The 22,650-nt window shown below is 43.1% G+C and overlaps 1 pseudogene; it reads left to right on the forward strand.

Moving 5' to 3' along the window:
• The first annotated feature begins 13,980 nt into the window (after positions 1-13,980).
• Positions 13,981-22,650, forward strand: part of LOC101973748 (T-complex protein 1 subunit zeta pseudogene) — a 53,486-nt pseudogene continuing 44,816 nt past the window's right edge.

Consider the following 22,650-nt stretch of genomic DNA (forward strand, 5'->3'; position numbering starts at 1 on the left):
GGCAAAGACCATTGGAGAGAGAGTGTGTAAATTCTGCTGCTCTGAGACTTGCTGCTGGTCCTGACTGATGTATTACTCATGAGAGATAAGGGAGCACCAAGCACATAGGCCCAGCCCACCCAGCAGGGGAGGTCCAGGAAGACCTCCACCAGGAATAGAAGCAGGATGAGGAAGGGGTAACTGGTAGGAGTTTGCCAGGAATAGAACTGCTCCTTCAAGAGCAGTTGAAGATGTTGAAGAATTTAACTAAGGACATGGCAATATAAAGAGAAAAGGGTGAATAACACAAGATCAGCTAAAGGAGAGTGAATCCCAAAGACCTTCCATAATGGATGGGGTAAGGAGCTAAGGTGTCAGATCACTGACTGAGACTGGAAATGGGGAGAAGGCACAGGTATCAGGGAAGGAAATGAGTTCAGTCTTGCCTCTGTCGGTGGGACACCCCAAAGCTATTTTTTGATGGACTGCCCACTGTGTTCATCTGGGGACCTGGGAGCAGGGTCTGTGATGAAAAATCCCCAGTATGAGTTACTCAAAAAGAGGATCTGAGAAATAAGCAGAGAACAGTATAATGTAGTGCATATATTCTCTCGGAGTTTGTAGAATAAAAATATACATAAGGTGTGTGCAAAAGAATAAAGATCTGGTTGTAAAGATAGATGAAGAAGAAACATAGCAAGGCATAGAAACAAGAAATGAAGCGTGGGCCCCCAGGCATCGCAACCATAGATTGGGGAGTAAAGAGCATCCTAGGCACCACTACTCTACCTGCAATGCCCCCTCAGTCTTTCCCAAGACTGTTGAGTTAGTTGCTCTCTGCACCATTTGGAAGATGAGAAAAGTGAGCCTCAGAAATGGTGCATAATGAATCCAAAATCACACAGCTATTCCCTGATGGAGCTGCAGTTCATACTTATCACAAAGAACCTGTTTATTCCATATGCCAGGAGGCAATGGAATTGCCCTAGAAGAATGGAAAGGTCACCTTCAGACCCTGAAAAGGGATCTGGTGAGAAGACCCTTAACTGTCCGCCCACCTACCTGTGAATAGTTCAGGCTCTGGTGGGGTTTGATTGGCAGGAGCCAACTGCAGAGTCTAAAGGAAGAGCTAGAAGGGGAGCTGCATGGCTGGGTTCTCTTGCTAGAGGCTCAACTGAGGGAGAGACAGGCCTCTCAGGGGTTTCGCAGCAACATCATGTTTTCTACCTTTTTTTTAAATTTTATTGGCATTTTAAGCCTATACAGGCTCATAATGGGCAGGCAAAAAAAAAGAAAAAATATTTCATGTTTGAGAAAGTAGGGGGTTAAATATAGAAAAGAACAAAGTATCTAAGAGAAGGAGGTTGAAGGTGTCGAGATCCCAGTTGGAAGAATTACCCCTGGATGAGAGGGTGGTGTCTTTGTTTCAGAGCCTTGGAGCCGAGAGGAAGGACATTTGTGGGTCTGGGGCCAGGAAGCTGAAATAATTCTCATCCAACATGAGGAAGGATGAGAGAGCAGATGCTGAGTGGGAGAGTGAAGAGAGAGACTGGGGGAGAATGGTAATGGGCAGATGCCAGTCAGAGGCCCATATGCAGTGGAGCTTAAAGACCGCATGCTGGTGGTTGAACCAATAGCGTGACTCTCCCATCATCTTGACCATCCCTCAGCTGCAGGTGAGCAAGAAAGGAAAGCAGACGGCTCTCGTGATTCACAGTGGGGCATTGGCAGAAGGTCAAGGAGAAGAGGAATCAGCCAGGGCGGGAGTGACCTTGAGGAGACACTTACGAGAAGAGAGGCATGTTGCAATATGTGTTGTAATGAGAATGGGGGGGGGGGAACCTTTACATAATCAGGCATCTAAGATCCAAGGGTCCATTTCTTAATGATGTCAAGATAGCTCTCCATGAACCTTTGTTAAAGGTTCCCTAATCTTGTCCCCCACCCCACATCTCTTTCAACAGTTAGTAAATAAATATTCAATAGACAAGCTTCCCAGTTAGCCTTAGCAACCGGGGAAAACAAAGCTCTAGGGTTATCTAAGATGCATGAAGGAAAAATGTGAAATGTCCAAAAGCAGAGGCAGCTCATGGTGCCTACGCATGACTCTAGGTCTCTGGGAAATCAATCAGGAGCACTAACACGGCCTCCCCCAGAACTGGTAAGCCTGTCCTTTGGGGCTTAGCTTCCTGGGAATCATCTTCTTTCACTTTCCTCGCCTGGCAGAAGGCTTTGTTTCCTTATCTGCAAAATGGGGTCCCAGACCTCAAGCGGCTTGACCCCTCCAAACTTCAGCAGTTTGTGACCCTTCCTTGTCCTTGAATGACTGCTCTACTGCCTTTACTTCTGCATCCTCCAAAGATACCCCCCAGCCCATTCAAAGTAAAACACATTCAGCTCAGTGTAAGGTTTATAGAGAGAGAAAAGGAAACCTATGTGGAAATTATATTTCTTTTAGGCAAAAAAGATAGCAAACACCATAAGAAAGGACATAGGCTCCAGGGTATTGGGTAATTCAGCCCCTTCCTTGCCTCCTGATGAATAGCAAGTTAGAGATTAAAAGCAGGGCTTGAGCATGGGACAGGCAAAAAGCAAGAACAAGAAGAAAGGAACCCTTTGACCATTTTCCCAGAGGCTTGCACCTCTTCACCACAGTCTTAAGAATATTTGGTCCAAAATATCATCTTTAAAATGTGTTAAAAATATAACATTGTTTTAAAACTCATGCAACCATCACTGTGGAAAACAGGATGGCAGTTCCTCAATATATTAAACCAGAATTACCATTTGATCCAGCAATCCCATTTCTAGGTTTATATACAAATGAACAAAAAGCAGGATCTCAAACTGATTTTTCCATATACATGTTCATAACAACACCATTCACAATAGCTAAAAGGAGGACAAAAATCAAAGCATCCTTCTACAGACGAATGGATAAGCAAAGGGTAGAATACACACGCAGTGGAATAACATTCTGCCAAAAGAATAAAGGGAATTCTGACACATGCTTCAACATGGGTGAAGCTTGAGGACACGGTGCTAAGTGAAATAAGCCATCACAAAGGACAAATACAGCATGATCCTATTTACATGGGTTCCTAGTCTAGTCAAATTCATAGAAAGAATGATGGTTGCCAGAGATTGGGGAAGAAGAGGAAATGGGGAGTTACTGTTTCATGAGTACAGAGTTTCAGCTTTGCAAGATGAAAGAGTTCTGGAGATGGATGGTGGTGACAGTTGCACAATCATATGAACGTTACTTAATGCCACTAATACACTAATACACTTAAAAATGATTAAGATGATGATAGATTGCTGCATATATTTTACCACGATAAAAATGATTTTTTTTTAATTCATGCAATTGTTTTCTTCTCCTTCCCTAATCCAAGACCACCAGTCATGCTTCTCTCCCAAGAGGTGAGGGTGACCAGAGAGTGCACCCCTCTGCCTAGAAACTGATGACAGATCCAAACAAACAGGAGTCCCCTACAGAATGGCCAAACATGGGAGTGCTTCCAGCTCGGGTAGCAGCTAGGACTCCTTGTGCCCCACCCGACCCGGGATCTGCAAGCCGAGCCGCCAGTGCTGAGCAGTAAGTGCGGGCTGGGCTCCGCTCTCCACCTGGACTTCACAACTATGGATTTGCGACCCCGCCCCCACCTCGGCAGCTCTTCATCACTGAGGCATGGCTATATTTTCAGGCATCACCTAAGATAAAATCCCCTAAAAAGTGCAGTTTGCTCCCCTGGAAGCAGCGTGCATGAGGTGCCAGCATTGGACAGGGAAGCACGCTCGGACGAGCAGGCGGAGACCGGCCCCACTGATGTTCGGCAGCGCCCTCTTCCGGGAAGACTCGCTCAGCTTCTCCGCAAAGATCCTGGGAGCCGGCTGCCTTTGCTCCTATGGACCCTATGGACGGGATGCATCAAGCTCCCAACAATGCCTGAGTCAGGCCAATGCAAAGCCCAACTATCTGGATGCTTTGGGCTTCGGGCGGATGTATCCTCATCCATTTCTTCAAAAGGCCAGGAAGTGTTGAGAAATCTGGACAACATTCTATTTGTGTAAAATTCCAAAGCAAGCAATAAATGATGGAAGTCAGAATCGTGGTCATGTTTGAGGGGTCAGTGACTGCCAAGAGGCATGAGAGAGGTTTAGGGGTACATCTGTTGATCTGTATGGTGATTGGTTATATTACAATGAAAGTTTGTTGACCTGTACACTTACCTATACTTCTTTGTTTGCATTTTATACTTTAATTTTCTAAATGCTTATGGTGGCTATAACTTGGAGTCTGAATGTAACACAAAGGCCCATTCAGTAAATGCTCAGTCCCCAGCTTGCACTGTTGAAAGGTGAGGGAACCTTTAAGAGGTGAAGGCTAGTGGGAGGACGTTAGGTCAATGGGAGTGAGCACTGAAGAGGGAGTTGTGGGACCACTGTGCCTTCCTCTCTTTCATTCCTGGTTACAAGGTGAGCTGTTTTTCTTTGCCACATACACATTTCTTCCATGTGTGCTGCCTCGCCACTATCCAAAGCTAAGGAACCTGATCATTTGTGAATTGGAATCTGCAAAACTATGATCCAAAATAAACCTTTTTTCTCTTTCTAAGAAGAAGAAGAGGAGGAGAGGACAGAGGAAGAATTCTTGTCTAAACCCTTTCCCCATGAACTGAGTCAAGGAAGATGCAAGAGTAACCTGGGCAAGAAGGGCACTCCCAACAATGGCCACAGTGAGTGAGACTGGATGTGTGAGGAGTTACACAGACATCCTTAAGAAGAGTTCATATAAACAAGTCAGTCATAAGGAGAGAAAGGCTTACCTGCTCCACAGGCTCTCTGCTAAGAGTCCAAGGAAGGTGCAATGCTCCACCAGGCCACCCCAACGTGAGGGAGGGAGAGAGAGTTGGCACCTGGCCTTGATCCTCCTTTCCTCACCCTCATAGCTCTTTGACCCCAGGACAAGTTGGGCCAGCAGGACTGACACTATGGACTTCATCTCATTTGCAGTGGTCACCCAAGAAACTCAGGTGGCCAGATCTGTTTTCCTTTCAGACCTTGTCTCACACAACCCCAGCCCCTACCTTCTCTTATGGTGCCCTCTGTACCCCATCCAGTAGTCCTTCCTTCAGTCCACTGATCTCACCTCTGACCCTTGCCACTTCAATTCTCCTCAACTTGAATTCCATGACCTTTTATCTGGCACTCCTTTGAAAATGCCTCAGGAACTTGGCCCTCCCTCAGCTCTCCGCCTTCACTCATTAATCCTTCTCTCCACCTGCCTGCTGCCTGCACCTGAGCAGCTGGATGTGCAGGACACTGGTTGCATTTTATATTAGTGATCATGCAGGTATTCAAGGAGGCAGGGGGCCAGTTATTACCTAGAAATAACTCCTTCCGGAAGTCCTGCACCTTTCATTCTCCTGCTATCCTTGGGCACTCTTCACACCCTCTCCTTTCTCAGTCTCCCAGCACCAACTGAGCACACTGGCCCAGCTTATTTCCCTGAGAAGATGGAGCCGTGAGAGGATTCCCACCAGCTGTTTCCACCTGCCCCCATCATCTCCAGGTTCTCACCTAAGTCCTTGCTAACAATGCACCTGGGATCACATCCAAGCAGTCCTGTCTGTTCAGTCACCCCAGTAATTCTCTCTTCCATCCAAACCCCTCCCCCTCTACTAGATTATCTCAATGAAGTCTAAATATGGATGGATTTATACACTTGTTAAAAAAAGAAACCCTCATGATCTCATGCTCCTCCCAGACACAGCCCCATTTCCGACTCCCATTTTCTACACAAAGCTGATTCCTCTCTCTTTACTATCCATCGCCTTCACCATTTACTGCATCACTTTACCAAAGTCACTTGATGGGGTCACCAATGGTCACTTTTCCATCCTCTTCTTACTGGACATGATAATTATTCCCACCCCTGCCATGTTCTCCTCCCAACCCCTGGGCTTCTTCCTGACCCTTCCTCCTCCCTGTTCCCAGCTTCCTGTGCTGCACCCATCTGTGGCATGGTGACCCTGCTTCAGCCTTCAGTCTCCACTCCCTCTGTGCACTCACTCCCCAAGATTTCATCCACCCTCACTATTTAAACACACCTGCCCACCCCTGGTTCATAAAGGTATATTCCTCTCCCAATCAACTTCCCATACCAACACCATACTTGTATTTCCAAAAATCTACCAGACAGTTCCTCTCAAATGTTGAATCTTAAAATGAAAATCAAAAAAAGAAAAAAGAAAACTCCTGATCTAGAAAGAAAGATTGTTAGTCTGTTCCCCAGGACCTTCTTTTCCTCAGTAAAGGGCAATTCCCTTCTCTCTGTTGCTCAGCTCTGAATCACAGGTATCTGGCTGTCTGTCCTGCTCTGCCTCCACTGCAAACTCATCCATCAGCCAATCCTGTTGGATTTTCCTTTAAAGTAAATACACAAATTGATCACTTCTCATCACCTCCATTGACATCAGCTTGGGCCAAGCCACCCCCATTGGGCCCCAGAGTCATTTTAAGTCACCTCCTTCTTCTGCCCTGCCTCCCTATCTAGTCACAACAGCCAAACTAACCTTTTAAAAGAATAAATGAAATCATGTCACTCCCTTGTTCAAATGCCTCAATACCTTGCCCTCTCAAAGTCCTTAAAATGACTGCTCACCTTGACCTGAAGCCCCTCCCCACCTAGCCCTCCCCCAAAGCCTCCTCTTTGGAAACCTTTCCTGGCTGCACCCACACTCTTCCCATCAGTCTCAGGGTCTTCACAGCACACCCCCCAGTCTCCTCCCAGTTGGTCCCCTTTACCTTTGCACTCTCTGCCCAAAGCTACCTTCACAGTGAAGTGTTTCCTGACTCCTTTATTTAAGAATATCCACACTCTCCCTCCTCATGCCCTCCTCACTCATTCCTCTTCCTCACCCTGTGTTTTTGCAGAGCACAGATCTCTTTCTCTCATTTGACACATTTTAGCTTGTTTATTTGTCTAATTTCTTTCTTCCACCTACCTCTAGATAATAGCTCCAAGCAATCAGGGACTTTTCTTTTCACTGCTGAAAAGAAAATGCTGAATGCTGAATGCCCATTGCTAAGACCAGGAGGAGAACTCCTATGGATCCATTTGTTCCATAAATTCAAGAAAGAGTCTTGTCTATTTTCCCTTTTTCTCGTTCTTTGCACCCTCTTTCCTATCATTCTCATCACTTGTTATATTTGGTCTCATCTGTAAGAATCTGGAATGGTTTAGAATGAGGTACCCCCCCAAAAAAATTTCATGTGTGAGATAATGCAAGAATGTTCAGAGGAGAAATGATTTGATTATGAGAATTGTGACCTAATCAGTAGTAGATTGATCCACTGAAGTAGATTAACTGGGTGGTCACCATAAGTAGGTGGGTTGTGGCAGGAGGAAGTAGGGCACTCAGGACATGACTATGGGATTTTTATTTCATCCCTGTAAGAAGAACTCTCTCCTTCTGCTTCTTGGATGTCATATCCTGAGCTGCTTTCCTGTGCCATACCCTTCCACCATGATGTTCTGTCTCCCTTGGGCCCAGAGCAGTGGAGTCAGCTGACTATGGCCTAAACCTCTGAAATCATGAACTAAAACAAACTTTTCCTTCTCTGAGTCATTCATATCAGGTCTTTTGGTCCCAGTGTCAAAAATATGACTAATACAGAATTCCTCAGTTGTACCCTCTGGTGAGTGTTGATTTCACTGGGCTGTTTCATTTCCAAAAATACCTTCTTTTCTTGCTCTCTTCCTGCACCTCTTTCATAGCTACTCATACCTGTGTTTGAGCAAAGTGCTACTCTTCAACACCTTTGAGACCTCAGACTAGAATTGTGTCACTATTCTCTCTTCTGCATTAATGGTTTGTGTCAGGTCCACTAGTGGGTTGCTTAGCTAGACCTCTTGTTGTGGTTGGGACATGAGCCCAAAAGCTCCTGTGTTAATGCAGGAATATTCTGAAATGAGATGATTACGTTGTGGGAGCTCTAACCTAACCAGTGAATTAATCCATTTGATGGTTAATCATTTGAAGGGAGTACTGTATTGGTGGTAACTATAGGCAGGTCAGGAGTAGCTGAAGGAAGTAGGTCTCTGGGGGGCGGTGCCCTTGGGGACCATATCTTATCTATCTCCTCTCCCACCCTTCTGTGCTTCCCAGCTACCGTGAGGTAAGCAGCTTTTCTCCACCATGATTTTCCACCATGATTTTCTCTCTCATCTTAGGCCCAAAGCAATGGAGTCAGCCCTCCATGGACTAAACCTTTGAAACCATGAGGAAAATAAACCTTTCCTCTTCTAAGTTGTCCTTATCAGGTATTTTGGTGGCCACCGACTAACACGAGGATCCCTCTTACACACTGCTACCTCACCAACCTCTCCAGAGTTCTCAGTGACACTTGTACATTTGAAAACTTGATTGATTGACATGGAGCTCTTGGGAGTCTCTCAGCAGCATTCACCAGCAGCATGCTGAGAGCTCCGATGTTGTTGTTGTTGTTGTTGTTGTTGTTGTTGTTGTTGTTGTTATTGTTTTGTTAGAGGAGAGGCCTCCCCACTTGAAGATGTATGGATCTTATACTTTATGTCTTTCTCCTCGGCTATTCAAGTAAGAAGCTGACCAACAGAATGAGATCTTGTAAGAATGGACATAGGTGACTGCTTGAAACCCTCAGAGGAGCACCCTGCTTCAGCTGACAGGTGGCCAAGTTGAGGGCCCCTCAGGAAAAACCCTATTCTTTGCTCTTTTGTGTGTCTCTATAAAAGAGTTCCAAAAAATTTCTCCTTTATTCTCCCACAACTGCTTCCTGACCCACCCATTCCTCCAGCTCTGGGTTCTGTACTTTTTATTCAGTTAGATCTATAATAATCATAGCTAAAATCATCCAAACACTTGCTCTGTGCCAAGCATTGTTGTTAGGATTTTACAAAAATCTATTTGTTTAGTCTTCATACCAACCCAGTTGAGCAGCTACTATTATTTTCCTAGTTGAAAGATGAGGAAGGTGAATCAGAGAGAAGTTAAGACTTGCCCATGGTCAGGCAGCTGGTAAGGGCAGGTTTTGAGTACAGAGCTTGCTCTTGTTCCAGTGGTAAGGACGGAGCAGAAGGAGTATGTTTGAGATCTGTGCTGCTATTCTGAGCCTTTGAGAGCGTGTCTGCGTCTGGTATGAACGCACACAATGGGGAGGCACCTGGGAAGCTGGGCCAGCACCTTTTTCTTAAGAGCCCGATCAGTCACAGTTCCCCCACTCTATCAAGACATGGCATGAAAATAAATCATTTGCATGCCAGAGTTACAAAAGATACCCGCTGTTCAAAGCCACTGAAAATCTCCTATTTGACTTTATAACCACAGTTCTAGCTTTTTGTGCATAGTAGATGCTTAATAAATATTTATTGGAATAAAGACAGAGAAAAATTAGAAGTCTCTAGCCAGGCACTGTGGCACATGCCTGTAACCCCTGCTACTTGGTAGGCTGAAACAGGAGAATTGCAAATCAAAGGCCAGTTAGTGAGACACTGTCTCAAAAAATAACAAAAATTAGAAATCTGTATAAGTCTGTGTGGGCATATATATCATAATATACATGTATGGATATCTATATTTATAATAGTCAACACATGCATATGTGAGTGTTTTGACTTGTCAGTACTCCTTTGCAATAAAATGCTACCTAGGGACATATGAATTTTCCGAGTGAAGGATTCCCAAACCAGTAGGAAATCAGGACTCTGCTTTCAGTCTTAGAAAATAAATACAACTGGGATCAATTAGAATTGAGAATATTCTTTCTCAGCAATATCTCATGTTATCATGAGGGTTATCCTGAAAAATCAGGCTGCTAAATGTACTAAGCTTGTGGTTGAATCCAGTTCTGTGAAATCCGTAAGTCTTCTCAAGTGTTCCATTTGCAAAGTCAAAAAAATAAAGATTTTAATGTTTATTAGATGTTGGAAAGAGTATTGCAGAAATCCATAAATTTCAGCACTGACCAATTCAGGTTCCAGGCTGCACATTAATATATATAGGAACTGTTTAGTTATAAAGTTCCCATCCCCATCTTTTCAACGGTCCTTAAAAAGCAACGGAGTGGCCAGAAATCGTAGCACACACCTGTAACTCCAGCAACTTGTGAGGCTAAGATTGCAAGTTCTAGGATAGCCTCAGCAACTTAGTGGGAGCCTAAGAAACTTAGCAAGACCCTGTATCAAAGTAAAATAAAAAGGGCTGGATGTGATCAGTAGTAAGCACCCCTGGGTTCAATCCCTGGTACCAAAAAATAAAAAATAAAGTAGCAGCATGTCCTTATACCCCAGTCTGTAAAGTATATAACTGATTAGCATCACTTTAATATTAAAAATAGATTGGGGCTGGGATTGGGGCTCAGCAGTAGAGCGCTCGCCTAGTACGGGCGGGACCCGGGTTTGATTCTCAGCACCACATAAAAAAAAAAATAAAGGCATTGTGTTGTGTCCATCTACCAAAAAAAGATTCTCTCTCTCTCTCTCTCTCTCTCTCTCTCTCTCTCTCTCTCTCTCTCTCTCTCTCTCTCTCTCTCCTCTCTCCTTTAAAAAAAATAGGTTGCCCATAAAGCCCAATATGCAGCCTTATTAGCACATTTAGAGAAATTTCTGCTATAAGCCAAATATACAAAACTTTTTTTTAATCTCACACTAGGGGTTACATCGAGGATAATCAGTTGCTTTTATAAGAACTTTAATAAGAAATTGGCCAGAATATGGGACAACCACATTTGGAAGGTTGCAGAGAGTATCCTTGAAGTTGGAAGTCAAGAAGGATGACTCTTCCTTCCACCACTCTTGGAGTTAGAATCTTCCTGATTGTGCTTAGTACACAATGCAAAGACCTATTCAAGTGTTTTTGTTTATCTATCCAGATGTACATTGGTTCTGCTTTGTTCCTAGAAAGAAGAGGGACAGGAGCCCTCACTCACCCTAAAGCCGGAACTCAGCTGCCAGCTTCTCCTCCTGTGCTTCTCCTCCTGTGCACCCTCGGCCTCCCAGACCTTCACAGGCTCTTTCATTGTCCTCTCCCTACACACCTTAATCCACTGCTTTCTGAGTCCCCTCCTTTCCCAAAATCTCTTTCCATCGAGGTCACCCAACTTTACTGAACACTACATCAATCAGAGGCATTTTAGTCCTTGGAGACTGACCCCTGTTAGTCACTCATCTCCCCAAGTCTCCACTTCAAGTGTCGTCGTGGTCATCATCCCTGGAGTGCTCTCTGATACTACAACTGCGTGGGCAGCCATTATATGTGCCCCCCAAAATCCTCTCCTCAGCCCATCATGAATCTGTTACTCTTCTGTCTCCCTCACTGAGTCATGAGCTCTCTGAGAGCAGGACTTGTTTTTTCACATGACACATGCCAGTACCTAGTACAAAATAGGTACCCAGTAACTAGATGATGAATTAGTGACTGAATACACATTCATCCCTCACAGAGTGACCAGATAAATGGCACCTGGACATCGGCCTCCTATTCTTATTAGAAAGATGACTAATTTCACTCATGCCTTCATCAAGATACCCCTCAACCACATGCTGTCTGTCCCTCTGGTGCCCAGATGTACAGAGGATGCCCAACCTCCTCCTTCCTCTCTGGTATTCCTAACCTGTCCATCGGTGATCATATGGCAGTACACAAACTGCCAGCTTACAACAATCCAATCACTGGTCCCTCCTGTTGGTATAAGGAAGAGAACCAAACTGGAAATCAGACATCAGGCTCTTTAGGAGTTTTCCCACTGGGGCCCCATTGCCCAACCACCCAATGCAGAGGCGACACAGGCCTTTTGGCCCCCCAGAGTCCTGGAATAGCATACTTAACAGCATTTGATAGCCAGGAGATAATTTTCTTAACATGAAGGTCATCATTGAGGTCATTCCACTTCCTCATCACCATCACACAACAGTTATAAAGTACCTTGCCAGATATGGGGAAGAAATCATAGCTTACTGAACACCACTGGCTCCAAAGTTTTAGATTTTCAAGGGACATGATCCTTATTCCTATGAAGTTTAAATACTCACTGAGAAATGTTCTAATTATCCATAACTATGGAACAAACAGGTCTAAACTTAGTGGGTAAGAACGACAACCACTTTACTAGATATTATGATTTCATGGCTCAGGGAATTTGGCAAGATTGGACTAAGTAATTTTTCTGTTCCACATGGCCCTGTCAAGGTCACTCAGTGTCATTTAGCTGGCAATTGGGTTCTTCTGGAGGGACCAAGCTGGTTTCACTAACGTATCCAGCAACTTAGAAGAAATGGGGAATGGCTCAGTTAGGTCTATTGGCCAGAATTCCTACTCCCACCTTTACCAGCCCTGGCAACTGTACTTCTCAAATGACAGCTCGGGATTCTAAGAGTTGGTGTTCTGGCAAATAAAGCAGAAACTTCATGACTTTTGATGACCTAGTCTCAGAGACACATAGCATCACTTCTGATATATGTTATTGCCCAAAGCAGCCCACACAGATTCAAGGGGAAGAAAGATAGATGCTACCTCTCAATGGGAGAAGTGTCAAAGAATTTTCACCCCTGTGTTAAAACATCCGCAAGGAACAGTAATACTCAAATAGGAACCTCTGAAAAAGGAGCTTCTTAAAGACAAATTGGCCTAATTTTTTAAAATAATACTACATGGGAGACCAATCAGCAGAGTAAAAGAAGAGGACCAGAGTGAGAAAGGAGAGAGAAAATGGGGAAGTTCTGGGAAACGAGATTGATCAAATTATGTTATATACATGTATAACTAGGTCACAATGAATCATCTTACAACATATAATTATACATTGTGTATAATTATAACACACCAATAAAAACCACAAAAAAATAACTTGATCTATATTGAGTGTTTATAGCAGCTTTATTCATAATCAACAACTGAAAATAATCCAGTGTCCTTTAATTCATGAAGGATAAACACACTGTGGAACATCCATACAATGGACTAGTATTTAGCAATAAAAAGACACAAATTACTGATACAATAAGTTAATTGAAACTCAGAGGTAGGACACTGAGTAAAAGAAGCCAATCTCAATGACCACATACACTGTGATTTCACTTATACAACGTTCTTGAAAAGACTAGACTATAATGATAGAGAACAATTTAGTAGGTGCCAAGGACTGAGGGTCATGGGATGGTATGACTATAAAAAAGCAGCACCATTGTGAGATTGCAAATTGGTGCAACCACTCTGGAAAGCAGTACAGAGATTCCTCAAAAATCTTGGAATGGAAGCAACATTTGACCCAGTTATTCCACTCATCAGTTATACCCAAAGGATTTAAAATCAGCATACTACAGTGACACAGCCATACCAATGTTTATAGCAGCTCAATTCACAATAGCTAAGCTATGGAACTAACCAAGATGCCCTTAAACAGATGAATGGATAAAGAAAATGTGCTATGCATACACAACGGAATATTATTCAGCCTTAAAGAAAAATGGAATTATGGCATTTTCTGCTAAATAGATGGAACTGGAGACTATCATGCTAAGTGAAATAAGCCAGTCCCTAAAAACCAAAGGCTGAATATTCTGTCTAATATGTGGATGCTAACACACAATAAGGGGTGGAGGGAGTAGAAGTTCATTGAATTAGACAAAGGGGAATGAAGGGAAGGGAGGAGGGATGGGATTTGGAAAGACAGTAGGATGACTCAGACATAACTTTCCTATGTTCATATATGAATACACAACCAGTGAAACCACATCACATACACCACAAGAATGGGATCTAATTAGAATAGTTATACTCCACGTATGTATAATATGTCAAAATACACTCTATTGTCATATGTATCTAAAAAGAACAAAGAAAAAATAAACTAAAGAATAAACAAAGGATTTTTTTCAGCTTTTTCTTTCAAAGAGCTGCCCGGCCACTTGCTCCTGGCTAGGGGTTCTGTGCGTGCCTATCTTCCTTTCTCAGGGCAGCTATGGTGGCCATAAAGACACTGAACCCCAAGACCAAGGTGGCCCACGTGCAGGCAGTGCTGGCAGTGAACATCAGTGCATAAGGGCTACGGGACGTGCTACAGACCATCCTGGGGTCCAAGGGCACACGAAGATGCTAGTGTCAGGCACTGGGGACATCAAGCTCACTAAGAATGGCAATGTGCTGCCGCACAAAATGCAAATTTCAAACCCAACAACCTCGCTGATGTCCCTATAGTCCAGGTTGACATGGCTGGCGATGGCACTACTTCCAACGTCCTCGTCATCCGAGAGCTGCTCAAACAGGCAGATCTCAACATTTCTGAGGTTCTTCCTCCTAGAATAATCACTGAAGGTTTTGAAGCTGCAAAGAAAAAGGCCCTTCAGTTTGGAGAGCAAATCAAAGTAAGCAGAGAAATAGACAGGGAGACACTTTATAGAGGTAGCCAGAACATCTCTGAAAGTTCATGCTGAACTTGCAGATATCCTAACAGAGGCCATAGTGAACTCAATTTTGGCCATTAAAAATAAAATAAAATAAAATAAAATAAGCTATGAACCTATTCATGGTTGAGATCATGGAGTTGAAACATAAATCTGAAACTGACACAAGCTTAATCAGAGGGCTCATTTTGGACCAGGGGCCCACCACCCTGACATGAAGAAGAGTGGGAGAATGCATACATTCTCACGTGCAATGTGTCACTGCAGTATGAAAAAAACAGAAGTGAATTCTGACTTTCTTTTTTTTTTTTACAAGAGTATGGAAGAGAGAGAGAAACTAGCAAAAGCTGAAAGAAAATTTATTGAAGATAGAGTGAAAAAAATAGTAGAATTGAAAAAGAAGGGCTGTGGTGATTCAGATAAAGGCTTTGTTGTCACTAATCAAAAGGAAATTGACCCTTTTTCTTCAGATGCTCTTGCAAAAGAAGGCATAGTAGCTCTGCTCATACTAAATGGAGAAATAGAGAGAGGCTGACTCTTGCTTGCAGTGGGGGTAGCTCTGAATTCTCTTGATGACCTAACTCCTGACTGCTCGGGACATGCAGGACTTGTCTATGAGTGGAAAACAAGACGTTCACCTTTATTGAGAAATGTAGCAATCTCTATTCTGACAAATTATTGGCCAAAGGACCAAATAAGCACACACTCACTCAAATCAAAGGTGCAATACAAGAGCCTTGAGGGCAGCTGTGTGGCTCCAGGTGTCGGTGCAGTGGAAGAGGCCATGGCAGAAGCCCTGATGAAATTCAAGCCCAGTGTAAAGGGCAGGGCCCAACTTGGAGTCCAGGCATTTGCTGATGCATTGCTCATTATTTCCAAAGTTCTTGCTCAGAATTCTGGTTTTGACCTTCAAGAAACATTCGTTAATATTCAAGCAGAACATTTAACATCAGGTCACCTCGTAGGCATGGACTTGAACACTGGTGAGCCAGCGGTGGCAGCAGAATTGGGCGTGTGGGATGACTGTTGTGTGAAGAAACAGCTTCTTGGTTCCTGCACCGAGATTACCACCAACACTCTCATGAGATCGTGAGAGCTGGCATGTCCTCTTTAAAAGCCTCCCTGTGTCATCTGGATCTTGAAGACTATGAAATGATCCTGAGGGATAGAGCTGTGGATTTGCCTCCAAGCCTCAAATGGTGGTTCAAGGAATTTTCTTCTTCCCTCTTCCCTATGGAAAAAAAAAAAAAAAAGATTGGGCACATATTGAAATCATAGTGTGAAATTATAATTACAATATTTTTAATTGCACTGCGTAGACATGCATAAAGCAGGTCCTTTTTACCCAGTGAACAGGATCATTCGTTTTACTTACAGTGACATAAATTACATGTTAGATAAACACTTTATCTGTCTTATTAAATATTCCTTGAAAAAAAGAATAAACAAAAATAAGTTCAAGTCTTTTCACTAGTGACCTTTATGGACAATTTTCAAAAGACAGACATGAGCTGAAGTTCAGAGTAGTTCGGGTTTTCCACACAAAACTTAATTCAAAATAGAATACACTTTCCAACAAACAAACAAATTAATTAATCCCCTCTGCTATTAACTGAGTTGTTAAAATATTTTGGAAAGCATTTCTGTAGTGTCAAGATTAAAAGCTGCATGTGACATTAACAGATAACTCAGAATTTATTTTGTCTCCCTTTTCTCCAAACATATGCATCACTTCAATTAATCAGTAAAGGACTTTTGAGTGTATGACTAAAAGGGAGACTTGCTTGGGGCTCTCTGGCCAAACACATCAAACCCTCCAATTTGTCCTTTGACTTTTATAATTTTACTCCTTCAGACCCTCAAGAGTTTTTTTTTCAACTTTACTGTATTTTTTTCCAGATTTTTAAGTGTTTGGGGGAAACACTATGTTTGAACATCTATCTTGAGTTACTATATAACTAACTGGTGATTAATTACTAAACAGCTGAAAATTAGATTTCCAGGACCATATGCTGGCAGAAAAATGTCAATAGGAAAAATGCAACATGTATAGTCAGATGAGAACCAAAATCTTGGCTGTATTACTTCCAGCATTTTTTTTAATCTTTGAGGGGGCACTTATTATAATGTCAGTTTTGTGTATTGCAGAAAAATGTATAAAGTTGCACTGTGATTAATATATGCTCCCATTTCCTTAGTGAACTTCCCTGAAGGTCAAGAAGCAGGAAGGTGAATAAAAAGTAAAGTGAAAAGAAAGAGAGAGAAAGAGAACACAGCACCAGGGAGCTTGATAACAGTGTTTGTGATTATGGTTGCAGGCTTACATACATTAAAACTCATAGAACTATGCAGCCACCCCAAAAAAGTTACACTTACTGTTTTTTAATTTAAAAAAAAAAATTTTGAATCAAGTATCAACCAACTTCTTCTGGATGGAGTAAACACCCGTATGGAAGAAATTCTGAATAGGAGGCTGAGTAGCTGTATAAAGGTCATGATGTGCCAGGGAAGAGTCTTGGTCTGTTCAGTATTACTATAATAAAATGCCTGAGACTGAGTAATTTATAAAGAACAAAAACTTATTTCTTTGTGATTTTGAAGGCTGGGAAATCCAGGAGTAAGTCTGTGGCATGTAGTGAATGCCTTTTTGTTGAGGCATCCCATGGTCTAAGATGAAAGTACAAAAAAGAAGGAGAGAAGGCAAGGCATGGGGAGAAAAAAAGATAAGATGAGAGAAGAGAAAGGGACAGAAGAGAGGTAACCCTCACCTCTTATAAGGAAGGAACCCACTCCCACAATAATGAACCCATATCCATAATAAAAATCCGCCCTCATAACTATCTCTAAAATTCTCACCTCTTAATACTGTTATAGAAGAAATTAAATCTCAACATGAGTTTTGAAAGGGAAAAGCATTTCAAACCACAGCAGGAAGTGACAGAGGAAGCCCTCTCCTGTTCCTCACCCCCTCACTCTGAGGAGCTGAACACAGTGAGTCCTACCACGTCCCCACAAGCATACAGGAACAGAAGCACAGAAATGTGGGACCCTGCAGGAGTCCCCCGACCAAGTCAGCCTGCCCTAATTGCCAGTGTTTCCTGGTTACCAGAGCTCCCACAGCCATGCCAGCACTTAACAGCAGGCCGACGGACACCAGCCAAACGTCTCAAGACTACCTCCCCAAGTTTCATTTTTCAGCAATTAAAACATTTTCTAAAGAGGATTGAATCCTAGTGTTGTGAATTGCTACATCGAAAAGATTTGGCTCAGTGTTTTTTAAAGTTCTATGAAATGGCTACTCCCATCAGTGATTCACTTATGTTACTATGGCTTTAAACAAAACAGCCACTTTAAAAGATCATGTTTTAATGCACCAGAAAAAATCATGTTGAACCAAAGAATCAAAACTACTTTTGCCAAAAAAAAAAAAAAGGGGGGAATTGAGTCCACTTGTAAGCGGGAAATTTAATTTCTTTTGTAACAGTATTAAGAGGTGAGAACTTTTAGAGATAGTTATGAGGGCAGATTTTTACTATGGGTATGGGTTCATTATTGTGGGAGTGGATTCCTTCCTTATAAGAGGTGAGGGTTACCCCTCTTCTGTTCCTCTCTCCCCTCTCCATCTACCCTTTTCCTCCCCTGCCTTGCCTCCTCTCCTTCTTTTCTGTTCATCATGTTAGGGAACATGGTGTCTCAGAAAACTCATAAGCCAAAGGAAAAACAAATGAAAACAAAAGAAAGCAGAGAGGTCTTGTCAGCAGTGCTGAACTGTGAGAGAGAACCAATTTTCCCAAAAACATCCCTTTACCTTCCTTTCTATTCACCAGACTGTTCTGTTTCTTTAAATCAGAAAAAAAAAAAAAAAGCTGAAAAAGTGTGCTTATCGTGAATCTGAACTGTAGACCACCGTCCCAAGAGTCAAAATACATTTGTAAGCAGGATATGTTTGTGTAAAAAAAAGTAGCCAGTAGAGAACAAGGTAGGCAAAGGGTGGACAGAGGTGTGGAGGGCACCCTGGATGGGCATATAGAGGCAGACAGAACACCTGGCGGCAGGCCAAGAAGCCGGCGGAGGCACAGCTCGGCAGGTGAGGGACATGGATGCACCTGAACCTGGCTGGAGAGCAGGCAGCACGCACAGGGATGGAGAATGTGGCAGATGGGGAACAAGATTCACTAGGGGTGGGGGGGGCGATGTGGGCCCCCAGGCGGGATCGCGGCAGCAAGTGGTCACTGGTAGACAGAAACTGTGATGGGCAGAGGACGGAGGACATGGTGAGTGGGGGGCCAGAGCCTGCAGCCCCACAGTAAGCTCGGATTCCAAAGGAAGGCCCTGTCAGAAAGCTCTCCGTGCCTCGACTGCACCCAGTGGAGCAGATCAATGTGTCCTACCAGGCACCCAGAGTGGACCACCCCACTTAGGTTCCCAGGGTCACTCTGGCTGCTTCTTTCCCTGGGAGCTCCCCCAAAACAGTCACATTACTATCCTCTCTGCTGGCTCCTCAGGTTTTGCTCTCGCCTTTTGCTTTTATTTGTTTATTGCTGGCAAATAAGGAATAGATGAGGAATAAGTAATCTTCTAAAGAAGCCAAGTTGTGCCTTTTGCTCATGGCCCCCAAGTCAGGTTAGGGAAGGTATCTGGAAAGATACAATTAAGAATCTATTCTCTAATATACAGAAGCTAACCCACAATAAGGGGGTGGGGTGAGGGGAAGAATAGAAATGCAGTAGATTAGACCATGGGAAATGTCAGGAATGGAGGGGGATAAGCAAAGGGAAGCCAGTGGAAGGAATCTGGCATCATTTTCCCATGGACATATGAAACCAACACAGTGAATCCCAGCACCACGTACACCCATAAGAATGGGACTCTAAAATAAGGTATATTCCATGTTGGTATAATTATACCAGAATGGATTCTGCTGCTACATATTGTCGTGATGGACATGACTAAAACACTCAGGGGTCACTCCAAGGGAATTGGGCTGCGCGAAACAACCGCACAAGAGACAGAGATACCTTTTTCTTTGGGGGTCCTGTGATGGCTCCTCTGACCTTAAGGGTCCGGGGGGAGAGAGAGAGAGAGAGAGAGAGAGAGAGAGAGAGAGAGAGAGAGAGAGAGAGAGCGCTCATGCTGACCCCTTTTATTGAGGAGAAGCCATTGAAATGAGGCAGGGGGTCAGGTTTCAAGAGGCTGAGTCTAGCTTTATGATGTCTGCTGTCAGCAGGTTGACTGACATCTAGGAAGGCCACACCCAAGGGCAGAGTAAGATAAGGGGACACACAAAGGGTGTTTCCATGGAACATTCTATCCCAAACTGGGCAAGGGGTAATATCACCAAGGAACAGGTGAGCGTAGCTCGATCCCTGGGGATGTAGGAAGGCATGCCCATGCACAAAGACACATTTGCGTTATCTCTACTTTCAAGATTGGGGCTTCCGTCTTCTGTTATTTAAACAACCAGATCACGGGGTGACTGACGGTTCCTCAGCTGACCAGGAGGGGAAGGAAATGCTGGTCACGTGCTATGTCAGCCTCCCACAATGTATAACTAAAAAGAACCAATGAATTTTAAAGTAAAAAAGGACCTTCACTAGGTTTTCTTTAATTCCTAACATACACACAATGTAGAAGTCTAGAGGGAGAGAGGAAAGATATGCAAAGAAACAAAAATATTATCATGACTGGAGGCACAAGCAAAGAAAATGCATAACCCTCACTATCATTTCAGACCCAAATAACATAGCAGGCCAACACATAAAATGACTCCTTAAGACTGGGCTTGGTGGTACACACCTGTAATCCCAGCAGCTTGGGAGGCTGAGGCAGGAGGATCCTGAGTTCAAAGCCAGCCTCAGCAAAAGGTGCTAAGCAACTCAGTGAGACCCTGTCTCTGAATAAAATACAACATAGGGCTGGAGAGGTGGCTCAGTGGTTGAGTGCCCCTGAGTTCAATCCCCAGTATGCCCTCGCCCTCCCCCCATCAAAAATAAAAAAGAATGTCTTTAAGAATTACAAGGACAAAATAGAACAAATGAGCACCCCGGAATGTTTTCATGTACCCCATTTTAATATACATGTTTAACAAACTAAGTACATGAAAATAAAGATATAAAAGATCTGAATAATATCAGTCCTTGGTTCAGACTGTCTCAGACTAGTGCTTGAGGGGTACAGAGAGTAATTAACCATAATTAAATTGTGAAGAAGAAATGAAATGTTAATTTTGAATCTTCCCCATAAAGCTTCCCTCTCTGCTTAGCTTGGAGAGGCCACAGGAAGACTGAAGTGCACAGTCCCTGAGACCAACCTCCTAGGACTGCCTGGGTCCCCTTGTGTCAGTAATGGTGTAACCTCAGCATCTCATTCTACCTTAGTCATCATCTTCTTTAAAGCTGGGGAACAGTGGCCTCAAAGTGTTATTATTGATTACAAAATACACATAAAATGCTTAGGAGCCAGGCACCATGGCATGCGCCCGTAATCCAAGTGACTCAGGAGGCTGAGGAAGAAGGATCATAAGTTTGAGACCAGCCTCAGCAGCATAGAAAACCCTATCTCCAAAAAAAATAAATAAATAAACAAATAAATGAAAAGGACTAGAGATGTAGTTAAGTGGTAAAGCATCTCTGGGTTTAATCCCCAGTACCAAAATAAAAAAAATTTTTAAATTATTTTAAAAGAATGCTTAGGAGAGTGCCCACAACATAGTAAATTTACAATAAATATTGGTTATTACTATTATTACTACTATATTACAAGTACCTGGCCCCAAGGCTTAAAAAACAATATTAAAAAGAAAGGCTGTGGTGAGTATAGCTCAGAACTAAAGAATGAGCTCAATATATGGAAGGCCTGGGTTCAATACTCAGCACCAAAAATTAAGTGAGAGAGTGTGTGTGTGTGTGTGTGTGTGTGTGTGTGTGTGTGTGTGTAAGACAGAGACAGAAAGAAAGAAGAGAATTCTGTCTTCTAAAGAAGAAACAGTTTGAGAGATTTGTAAGTCCAACTCCATAAGTGAGTAGGCACTCATAGAGAGGAAAGTAAAAGAAACCTTCACTCAGAAAATTACAAAGACAATTCCCACTTTGTACTACTCAAGATCTTTTCAGTACATGTAAGAAAAAGCCCAGCTCAGCCTATCTTTAAAAAAAAAAAAATTAAACACTTAGCTGGAATTCCAAGAGTTAAGATCACTTGGGAAGCAGTGACCAAGGAGCTCTTCCATATCATGGAGTTCTACCTTCCCTTCTTTCTGCTCTGTTAGTTCCATCTCCTCATGACTGAAATTTGGTTTCCTTTTAGAATAGACATTCATTGGCTTAGATAAATGAAGGGAAGGGGAGACAGGAACAGGAAAGAAGGAATGGAACGTAACTTCCCTCCGTTTATATATGAATTCACGACCAGCGTAACTCCACATCATGTACAACCACAGGGGTGGGAAGTTGAACTCCATGTATGTATAATGTGTCAAAGTACACTCTACGGTCATGTATATCTTAAAAAAAAAAAAAAAAAAAAAAAGATCAGACTTAACGCTTCCTCATTCTCACCTAGCAAGAGGTTCCACTATTTCTGTACTTCCTTCCAGGAAGACTGCGCTGATCCCAGGAAGCAGATCAGTTTCCACAGCAAAAACTGGGATGGTCTCTTCAGCTTCATCCCAAATAGTAGACCATAGAAAACAGGAGAATTTCAAGAGAATGTAGGTGACAATAAATGCTGCACCACTCCATCTGCAGTCTCCCCAAGTGGGTTTTCCAGAATGCAATGGCTGCACAGTTAATCCACTCTGTCTGCTACACACACACACACACACACACACACACACACACACTTTGGGATAAATTTGCCACATGTTCAAGTGAGCCAGTGCTGCCCACAGAGTAGTCACTGAGTTATTCTGCCAGAACCACTTGCTGATCTAAGTAAAAGTCTGAAGTGAGTAACTGGTTTCTCATTTGATCCTTTTCAGCCAAGTATTTCTGTGTTGGGTGCCATGAAAATCCATGTGGATGGTTCCAGCAGCCTCAAGATGGAGATGTGGCCCAGAAGGCATGGACTCGCTGAGACAAAGACTGGGTCCAGAGTCCCATTGCTGACCCAGGCTGAATCATGCCTCATCCATCCTACTTCCTCAAATCCACAGTCCTGATTTCATAAATTACAAAGCTTACTAAATTCATCCAAAATCCTGACAAAACATTTTTTTTCCAAGTCTGGTC

The sequence above is a fragment of the Ictidomys tridecemlineatus genome, chromosome 1 (assembly GCF_052094955.1).
Source record: "Ictidomys tridecemlineatus isolate mIctTri1 chromosome 1, mIctTri1.hap1, whole genome shotgun sequence".
Classification (NCBI taxonomy): domain Eukaryota; kingdom Metazoa; phylum Chordata; class Mammalia; order Rodentia; family Sciuridae; genus Ictidomys; species Ictidomys tridecemlineatus.